Raw genomic sequence first — 10,833 nt, 5'->3', positions numbered from 1 at the left:
TAAACAATTCTAATAGGCCTATAACTATTAATAACCTTCAGCCACAGAGTACACACCAGGCTCACATGGGATTACTGGGAATTCTACCAAACATTTAAGAAAGGCTTTTTACCAATTCTCCATAACATTTCCCAGAACATAGAAGCAGAGGGCTACTTCCTAACTGAATCTGTGTGGTTCACATTACCCTAACACTAAAACCAAAGACATTACAAGAAAAGAAAACTACAGACCAATGTCTCTCATGAACATAGATACAAAAATCCTCATCAAAATATTAGCAAACTGAATACTTTAAGATATAAAAAGTGTACACACCATGACTCGGTGTGATTTATCCAGGTATGTAAGGCTGGTTCAACATTAGAAAAATCAATTAGCATAATTAATGTAATCCATCATTTCAGCAGACTAAAGAATAATCATGCTCATATCACTAGATGAAAAACATTTGACAAAATCCAAAATGCATTCATGATAAAAAACTCTCACCTAACTAGGAATAGATAGGAACTTCATCAACTTGATAAACATCTACAAAAACTCCACAGTTAACATCATACTTAATGTTAAGAAACTGGAAGCTTTACTGCTAAGATCAGAACAAGGCAAAGATGTCCCTCTCACCAGTGGATTTCAAAGTCATGCTAAAAATCCTGACTAATGTCTAAGACAAGAAAGGTAAATAAAGGCTTTCAGATTGGGAAAAATAACATAAAACTGTTTTTATTAACAGATGACACACATTAAAATGTGTATAGAAAATGATCATCTGTACAGAAAATCCAAAAGAACTGACAAAAAATAAATAAACAACAAATTTCTGGTACTAATAAGCAGTTATAGTAAGATTGCAGGATACCAGGTTAATATACAAAATGTTAATTATTTCCCTGTACACCAATGATAAACGAATAGAATTTCAAAGTAAAAACACATTACCATTTAGATCAGCATCCCTAAACATTAAATACTTAGGTATAAATCTAACAAAATATTATAGGATTTACATGAGAAAAACTAAAAAATCTGATATCTGATAAAAGGTATCAAAGAAGAACCAAATATATGGGATGAAATTCTATGTTTATGGATAGGTAGACTCATTATGGTCAATATGTCAGTCTTTCCAACTTGATTTATAGATTCAATACAGTTCCAACCAAAATCCCATCAAGCTATTTTGTGGATGTTGAAAGTGGATTCTAAAGTTTAAACAGAGGCAAAATATCCAGAATAATCAACTCAATACTGAAGAATAACAAAGTTTGGGGGCTGATGCTACTCTACATCAAGAGTTTTTATAAAGCTACAGTAATTAAGGTGGTGTTATTGTTGAACAACTAGACAAATAGATCAATAGAACAGAATAGAGCCTAGAAATAGACCCATGTAATGTAGGGTCTAAACTTTGACAAAGAAACAAAGACAGTACAATCGAGCAAAGATACTGTTTTCAATAAATGGTACCAGAACATCTGTACACCACACTCCAGAAAAAAATCTAGACACAAATGTACATTCTTCATAAAAATGAATTCATAAAGTGTTATAGACCTAAATGTAAAATTTGAAACTATAAAACTCCTGGGAAATAACAGGACAAACCCTACAAGTCCGAGGGTATGGTGATACATTTTTAGATATAACACCAAAGGCATGATCTATGGAAGAAAGATTTGATAAGCTGGACTTCATTAAATTTTTTGGAAGTCCCCTCTGTGAAGGACAAAGTCAAGAGAATTAGAAGATAAGTCATCGACAGAGAAAATATTTGCAAAAGACACATCTGATAAAGAACTGTTATCCAAAATACACAAAGAACTCTTAAAACTCAACAATAAGAGACTTCTAGTTCCAAAATGGCAGCATAGAAGCTAGCTGACTTCCTTCTTCCTTCAAGAAAATTATAAAGAAACACACAATGCCAAGATGATCACCAGTATTTTCCCAGAGAAGGCCTCACTGATAATGTGATATGTAAGGAAATGTAACAAGGAGGAGAGAGAATGAGATGTAGATTTGGGGGAAATAATTTTCTAGACTGAGGGAATGGCCAGGACAAAGGCCCTAAGTCAGGAACATAGCTGGTATATTCAAGAATCTTTAGAAGATCTCATGTGGCTAAGAAGAATAGAGAAGTAGTGGTGTTCTTTAGGATATTTATGATTTTTTTGTTTGTTATATAAAAATGCTGCAATGGACATATCTTTGTATGTTTTCTCTTTAGAAAAGAACTGTCTTTTTTTTTAAAGAAAGGTAAATCCGTAGAATTAAAGTTCCTGAGTTTCAGGGTGTGCACATTTAAAATGCTGATACATATTCACAAACTGGCCCTCCAGAATGAATGTAACAATTTTACTCACTGTCACTGTTTTCCTATCTTTGTCATTACAGAATAATATCAATTTTCTCATTTTTTCCAAAAATAAGAATCACGATGATAACAACAACAGTTGGCATTTGTTAAGCACAGATTATATGCCAGGCAAGTCAACAGGGGCATTATGAATATTAACGAAGTCCTTACATAAATACTATATGTTATCAGTGTTATTTCCCCAGTTCATATCTATAAAGACATTGAGTCATAGCAAGGAGTGAGTCAGTATAACTCCAGAGCCTGGACCATTAACTAATTAGCTATAATCAATTTAACAGGTAAAACAATTTCCTATTTGAATTTGTTTCTTGGGTTATTAGTGAGATTATATGAACATATTTGTAATATTTCAGTCGAATATTTGAAGCTTTTAATAAATGACACTTTCAAGACATTTCTCATTAAGCTGTTTTGTTCATTTTATACTGACTTCTAAGCTCTATACTATTTTGATGATATTAAATGGTACAAATATGTAATCCTAGTTGTTCATTTGCCTTTTAAGTTTGTTACAATATTCTTTGTTAAAGAGGAATATTGTTTAATATAACAAATTATACATTTTCTATCGAAAGTTATTTTATGGTCAATATTGGTAGATATGTGCCTTTACAAATGAAACAAAAGGCAGTATTTAAAAATTTCTGGTAAATAGAATTAAGGATATAAATAAAATTAAAACTAATACAAAGTATTATTATTGTACACCAGGAAAATTCAAAAGGATTAATTCAAAATAATTTGTTAACTTAAAGATGCTTTCATTGAGATAAAAAATACATGAGTATACAAAACTGCTATGTCCAGCTTTTACCCGTAATGACTCTCAAATATCCAACAGCCAGATCACCACCCCAGAACTTTCCTTCCCAGTTACTTCCCAGTAAACGCCCTTCCCAGTAAATGCCATCCTCTTTTTAATTGTATCACCATTAGATTAGTTCTGCAGGTTGTGTGTATATGTGTTTTAATTAGGTATAACTTTCATATAGCAAAATGGACAAAAATGTATAGCTTATATGCATACACTCATGTAAACATTATTCAACTCAAGATACAGAACATTTCCATCTACCCAGAAATCTCCTTTTGTCCCTTCTCAGTCAAGACTTCTTTGCAGATAACCAATATTTTGATTTCTATCGGCCTAGATTAGTTTTGCCTGTTTTTGACCTTCATGTGAGTAGACTCATAAAGGATCTTTTATTATTCAGCATCTTTCACTTAACATGTAGTTGAGTGATAACTAGTTACTTCTCTTTGTCAATTGCAGTATTCCATTGTATGAATATGCTAATTATTTATTTCTCTTTTGATTTACATTTGAATCGTTTCCAGTTTTGTACTATTACAAATACCGCTGCTATGAACATTTGTAATAGTAAGTTCATGGGGTTGGATTCCACCTATCTAGTAGGGATTTAGCTTAATTAAAATGTTTGATTTGCATTCAAGTTTATGACTTTAATAAAGGAGCCAAAATAAAATAGATATAACAAAGATAAAAGCATCCCATTAAACCAGCAACAATAATGAAGATTCCATTTATAATAAAATTAAATTATCTAAAATAATTAGGGCTAAACCTAATATGAGGTACACTAGATCTTTGTAAATGGAACTATAACATTTTATTGGGATAAATAAAGAGGCAGAATTGATGGAGACAAACCACATACTTGAATATTTCAGCTAAATATTATATAAATGTTTAATATTTCTAATTTACCTTATAAAATTAGCACAACTGCAACTTAAATCCAAATATAGTTTTGAATTAAATAATTCTAAAATTAATTTGGGACAAAAGTAATGAGAGATAAAAAAGGATATTTTATCAATAATAGTGACAATTGAAGGAGGCCGATGTTACTGAATCTGAAATGTATAAAACAGTGGTAGAAAACTGAGAATTGATTTAAAAAAACCCAAAATTCTTGATACATGATAAGGTAAGCCTTTCCAAAATTGATTAAGAAAGGGATATTTAACAAACAATATTGCTTATACCTTTGGAAATTGAACAGGTTGGTCCTCAGTTTTAGCTGATAATTGGTCTCTACCTGGTAAACAAATGGTATTTACAAAGATCCATGAAGATGATGAGGCTGATGGGGTTTACAATGAAATTATCTATTTTTGCTCCACTATTCTGAAGTACCAACTGTAAAAAGCAGATCCGTTGGATAGATTCATTAGAAGCAGGAGAATCTTGATAAATATAGCACCATGAAGTTGCTACATATATTAATCAGGATAGATTATGCTACAGGAAGAAAACCACGTATTTGGGTGGCTTGATGCAATAACATCTTTCTTCCCTTGCACTCAAACTCTGCTGCAGGTCTGAGAGGCATTCCAGAGTTTCTGTCTTTCACATGGTACATACATTTCAAGATGCTTTGATCTTGCAGCGTCTCCGTCTAAACACAAGCTTCTGCAATCCCTGCCGCAGAGAAAAGGAACATGAAAAAAAATACACCAGCTAGTACCTGCCTAGGCTCACATTTCATTGGCCAGAAGTACTTATGTGACTTTGCTTCATTTTGTTTGTTTTCTATCATCCTATCACCCGGTATGTGGCTAGGAGAAGATAATTGGGTATTGATGAAAATTCCAGCACACTGGCCTACCAAATAAAGGGATACTGTACTAAAGGCATGCTTCTTGACTTTGTTCTTTCCAGACTTTGCGTTATAATGCCAGAGCTAAGATGGAGCCCTGCGGCTTCAATGGGAAGATCTTCCATCTTTGTCTATAGCTCCACAGAGTCTCCTCAGGGATTTGTAAAACCATTCATCTTCTCTCCGCTGAGGAAGAGAAAAGCCTTCCATGGCTTACAGAAATCTTCTGATGATATTCTAATCTGCAGCGAGAGGTCGATCTCAGATTTTTATGAACACTTGATAAAAGTTTTCCTGAGCGAGTGCCTCAGAGCAGGCTTAGAGATCAGAAAGAATCAGCCATAGAGGGTGGATGGATACATTCCCAAGAGGAATTGGCTGTCAGTCTCTGGGCCATAAAATTTTATGGTTCTTAGCATGAGTTAAATGTATCACAAAAATATAGCCCAAAAAGAACACTGATTCCTGCAGACTATGCCAGCTCAAAACAACATTATCTTTTAGGGTGTCTTCTATGCTTCCAAGTTAATGCATATGAAACAACTCTTTTTTTCTGTCACTCAACAAGAATACACACAGATACGGAAGTCTTCTGATCCTAGGGGATGTGTTCCAAAGTCCCAGTTGATGCCTGAAATCACAGATAGCACCAAGCCCTATATATATTATACTTTTGTTTTATACATACATACTGATGATAAAGTTTAATTTATTAATTAGGCACATTAAGAGATTAACAGTATCTGTTAATAAAATGGAACAACTATAACAATATGCTGTAATAAAATGAGCATGTGGTCTGTGTCTCTCTGAAATTATCTCATTATACAGTACTTATCCTTCTTCTTGTAATGATGTGAGATGATATAATGCCTATGTGATGAGACGAAGGGAGGTGAATGATGTAGGTATTATGATGTAAATAAAAGCATTCTGGAAATAGAGAATTTATAAGTTTTAAATTGTGCACCCTTCTGAGTAGCATAATGAAATATGGCACCAACACCATCCTGTCTGTCCTGCCTGGATTGCTGTTAGTCACTTAGTAACCGTCTCAGTTATCAGATCAATGATGGCAGTATCACAGTGCTTGTTCAAGTAACACGTATTTTACCTAATAATGGCCCCAAAGTTCAATGGTAGTGATGTAATATTTTCCATTCTTTGTTGACCACCAGTAACTAAAACTGTGGAAAATAAAACTATGAATAAGGGAGACTATTGTATATCTTATTTATTTGCTGAAATTTTTTTATTTTGTCCATACATTCTGAAGACAAATTGGCTCATGAATGAAATCTAACGGTAGTATCTAAACTTTTAGATCCCTTATTACATAAAAATGTATTACATATAAATGTACGTATTAAATACAGTACAGCTGAAAATTAGCCAAATATAGACATAAGATAGTTATGTGCAGAAGGAATTAAGCCTTAATGCCAGTTATATCATGCTCTGATTCTAAGGAACTCTCAGTGTCTCACTTCCTTCCTCCGTATAACTAACAGGCAAAGTGAGAAAGATACTTTAGCTGAAGTGATTTTATTTAAGATCCACTTCAGCTAATCCTTAAAGACATAGACAGACTTTAGAATTTGGTAGATAGAACTAAGTTTGAATTCAAGCTCTGCTTATTACTAATCAAGGAATAATCATGGGACATTGAGAAAATTATTTGACTTGTCCAAATGAGTTTCATTATTAGTAAAACAGGGATAACAATACCTCCTTCATAAGACTATTTGAAGAGAAATAAAATAATGCATTCCATGGTACCACAGAGATCCTGGAATATGGGAGGTTTTTAATACATATTTGTTCCCTTCCCTTTAATAAGATATATCTAATGGGGGCTTTTATATATTGCTGTTCCATTTATGTTTGGTATCTGATCTTCTATGTTTAAGCCAATAAAGCTATTATAAGAATTCTTATGAAATGTACTTTGTGTATGAATGTATACAAATAAACACATGCATACACACACAGAAAGACATATGTGATTCCTTGATTCTCATTTTTCTCCTAATTTTCCAAATTCAGCTTTGTGCAATTTATTTAACTGATTGCTCTGATAGTTTAGTGCTATGTAACAGATCACTGTAAAACTTAGTGGCCTGAAATAGGACGTAGTAAACTATTGCTCATGGCCCAAATCCAGCCTACATCCTGTTTTTGTGTGTCAATATGCTAGGAATATTTTTTTGTTTTTTTACTATTCTTGAACTTTTGTAAAAAAAAAAAAATACAACAGAGCCAGCATGTGGCCTGCAAAGCTTGGAAAATTTGCTATTTGGCCTTTGCAGGGAAAGTTTGTTAATCCTTGGCTTAAAACAACAATGAACATTTATTTTGTTCACAAATTGGCAACTTGGGTATGGCTTGGTGGGGAAAGCTCATTGCTTCTCCACTTAATGTCAGTGGGGAAGGTTTGACTGAAGCTAGAGGATCTGCTTCCAGGATGGCTCATGCACATGACTGGTGAGTTGGTGCTGGCTATTGACTGGGATCCCTGCTGTACTGGAGGGCCAGGGACTTTAGTTGGTCTCCATATGGTCTGGACTTCATAGCATAGTGGCTGGATTCTAAGGGCAAGCGTTCTGAGAGCCAGGCAGGAGCTGTATTGAATTTGTGATCTAGCTTCAATGGTCACACAGGTTCAGTTTCTCCATAAGCTATAAGTCAAGCAGGCACAAAGGCCCACCAGCAGATGGTCCCAGTCTATTACCAGATGCCTAGTTGCAGATGCATACAGGCAATAGTTACATAGGAACTCACTTCCCATCATCACCTACGCATCATCCCCTCATCATCCCCCACTGGCAGCTGGTCACATGTGGCTTCTTTGATTCTCTCAGGCTCTAACTTACCTCCTCACATCAATGCTTCAGGAGGACTGATTCATGTCTTATTCCTCTGATCCCTCAACTCTGCCTTCTAGACTATCATTGCCCCACCTCCTCTCAAAATTTTGTAAGATCTAATTCCTATGATAGTTCTCTTATCCCATAGCACTTATAGTGGCTTTGATTCCCTGATCTCTACTTGATTCATTTATTAGTAGCAGAAGGAGTTTGAGAGAGACAGAAACTTTGTAAACCAAAAATAAAATTCTAAGCCCCCCAACTGACAGAATGTACCCCTCCCCCTCAGCCAAAGGGGGGATTTCTTTCAGGATTCCAAAGAAACCTGAAAATTAATTCAGACCATGATGGGAAGATGGCCTGAGACAAGTTTCATTATACCCTCTCCTTTTTGTTTTTTAGATAAAACTGACCAGCATTAACATTGATCCTAAGACTGAGAGAACAGACTCTTTGTAGCAATAAGATACCAATTCCAACCTAACTCTGGAATAACATCACATGACAGGTAACATGCCCTAAAGGAAATCAAAGTATTTTACCCCAAAATATATTTATTTGACATATTTTAGAATAATCTTGCAAAGCCATCTCTTGTGGGGAAAATTTATATTCTATAGAGAACCCCTTTCTCTTTCCAGATCGTTTCCTGATGCAGGAAAGATTTAACTAAGAGTCTGATACCTTTTAAGGTCTGGTAAGTGACATTTACAATCTATTCTCTCTGAAGCCTGCTACCTGGAGGCTTCATCTGTGTAACAAGAATCTTGGCTACCACAACCCCCCTTATCTTAATCCCAAGCATTTCTTTCTGCTGACTTTAACATTTTTGGCAAAGCTTAATTCTTTCAACCAATTGTCAGTCAGGAAATTTTTGCATCCACATATAACCTGGAAGCTCCTATTTTGAGATATCCTGTGTTTCTGGGCTGAACCAACGTCTACCTTACATGTATTGATTTATGTCTTTTCCTGTAACTTCAGTCTCCCTAAACTGTATAAAATCAAGCTGTAAACAAACCATCTTGAGCACATGCTCTTAGGACCTCCTGAGGCTGTATCACACACAGGTCGTGGTCCTCACATTTGGCTCGGAAAACCTCTTGAAATGTTTTACAATGTTTGAGTTTTTTCATCAACATCTTAGAGATACACATCTGGATTGGTTCTCTTTTCTGACTAGATCTAGAGTCATTAATAAGCCTGATGCTGGTAGTAAATGCATTGGCAGCCCATGCCATGCTATGGCAAGCACTTATTTAAACTGTCATCTGTGGTCACCAGGAATTAAGTGTCAATAAAGCTTTGAATGGCCAAATATTTAATGCCATAGGACATTTTATGGAAATGGAGTATTGGAACTGTGGATTGTTTGTTTGCCTCTACATTACTGAAAAATGTGCTGAAAGAAAATTTTGAGCTCAAGACTTTTTAACTCAAGTTCTAGGCAGCAAACCAGAAAAAAAAAAATGTCCTATCTCTATTAGCAACAGGATTGCAGTTTCTAAAAAGCACACACAAAGGTTAAACCTGTGGGTGGGCGGATTGCAATGTAAATGAATTCACAATCTTTGAAGGTCTCTTTTGGTAAAGTTAGGGCATTGATTATAAAGTATTGGGGCTCTGTCACCCAGGCTAGAGTGCAGTGTGCCATCACAGCTCACTGCAGCCTCAACTTCCTGGGCTTAAGCGATCCTCCCACCTTAGCCTCCTAAATATCTGAAACTACAGGTGTGTACCTCCACACCCAGGTAATTTTATTTTATGTAGAATCAGGGTCTCTCTTTGTCACCCAGGCTGGTTTCAGACTCCTGGTCTCAAGCAATCTTCCTGCCTCAGCCTTTCAAAGTGCTGGGATTACAGGTGTGAACCTCTGCACCCAGCTTCTGGGCAGATTTTTATGCTAAGAACTTTAATCTTCCAAATATTGCTGAGCTGTCTTTGCCAATAGAAACAGCAGCCCCTCACCCCATCAACACTCCTTTGACAAGAAAGCAAATGGTCTCTTCTAAGGTTGTCTTAAAGGAAACTACTGATATTTCTTAACACCTACGCCAAAGACTTCTACCAGAGGTCTTGCTCTTAGATTTATAAACAGGTTTAATTCCAAACAGATCCTGAGAGTCAAGAACAAAGTGTGACTCATAAGTGCATGCCATAATTTCCTCTGCCCAATGTTTCGCAAAATTTATCTAATTTATATTTATACAAATCTAAAGAAGGTGTCTGGAAAACAATTCTAAGGGCATAGAGTAAAGGTAGAAGAAATGTAGTTATCATGGGATGAATTTGTTGACTTGGGTACTCTAAGCAGAGATTCTTAATTGATTGTATAAATTGATACTGGCTTTAAAAGTATGCTTTGTTAGTTGGCTGAAACATGAACTTAAAGGTGGCCTACAATTACTGAAAAGAAAATACGAAAATTTGCTTAGTCTAGTACAGACAAGTATCCAATTTAAAGGAAGTTGAAATGCTAGACTGAAATACTATGTTAGACCTGCTCATTTACTCCCTGTGTCTCACACGATGGTGTAGGAGACACTTTTTTCATCAAGACTTTAAAAGTACATTAGTGAGGTGAGTACTGTCATTCTTTTGTTTAATTTTTGTGGGTCTATAGTGGCTATTACCTAAGCCAAAAATGACAGTGGGAGATGTTGCTATTGAATTTGGCTTCCTGAATTCAATGAGGATGATGGTAACTCAAAGTGGCAGGGGCCAAATGGTTTCACATAAACACCAGAGACCTTACCTACAAAAGTATTAAACAAACAAGTAGCAAAATTATGGACCTAGACTAAACATATATATAATTATATTAAGTGTAAATGTACTAAAAAGGCAAATAGAGAGAATTTTTCAGATAAGACAAAAAAAAAAAAAAGCAAAGTCCTTCAACAACATATTCTCAACAGAGGAGAGGAGATATGGTTTAATGATACAGGCCAGAAAAGTT

At 35.1% G+C, this 10,833-nt stretch overlaps 1 long non-coding RNA gene across 1 annotated transcript in view; it reads right to left on the bottom strand.

Moving 5' to 3' along the window:
- Window positions 1–4,000: 4,000 nt before the first annotated feature.
- Window positions 4,001–10,833, bottom strand: part of LOC130540546 (uncharacterized) — a 65,969-nt gene continuing 59,136 nt past the window's right edge. The window contains exon 4 of the long non-coding RNA XR_008954537.1: window positions 4,001–5,638. This is a non-coding gene — a long non-coding RNA (uncharacterized LOC130540546). The remainder of the gene's footprint in view (window positions 5,639–10,833) is intronic.

The sequence above is a fragment of the Pan paniscus genome, chromosome 8 (assembly GCF_029289425.2).
Source record: "Pan paniscus chromosome 8, NHGRI_mPanPan1-v2.0_pri, whole genome shotgun sequence".
Classification (NCBI taxonomy): Eukaryota; Metazoa; Chordata; class Mammalia; order Primates; family Hominidae; genus Pan; species Pan paniscus.
The sequence above is the reverse complement of the archived record's forward strand: the minus strand, read 5'-3'. Positions and strand labels throughout refer to the sequence as shown.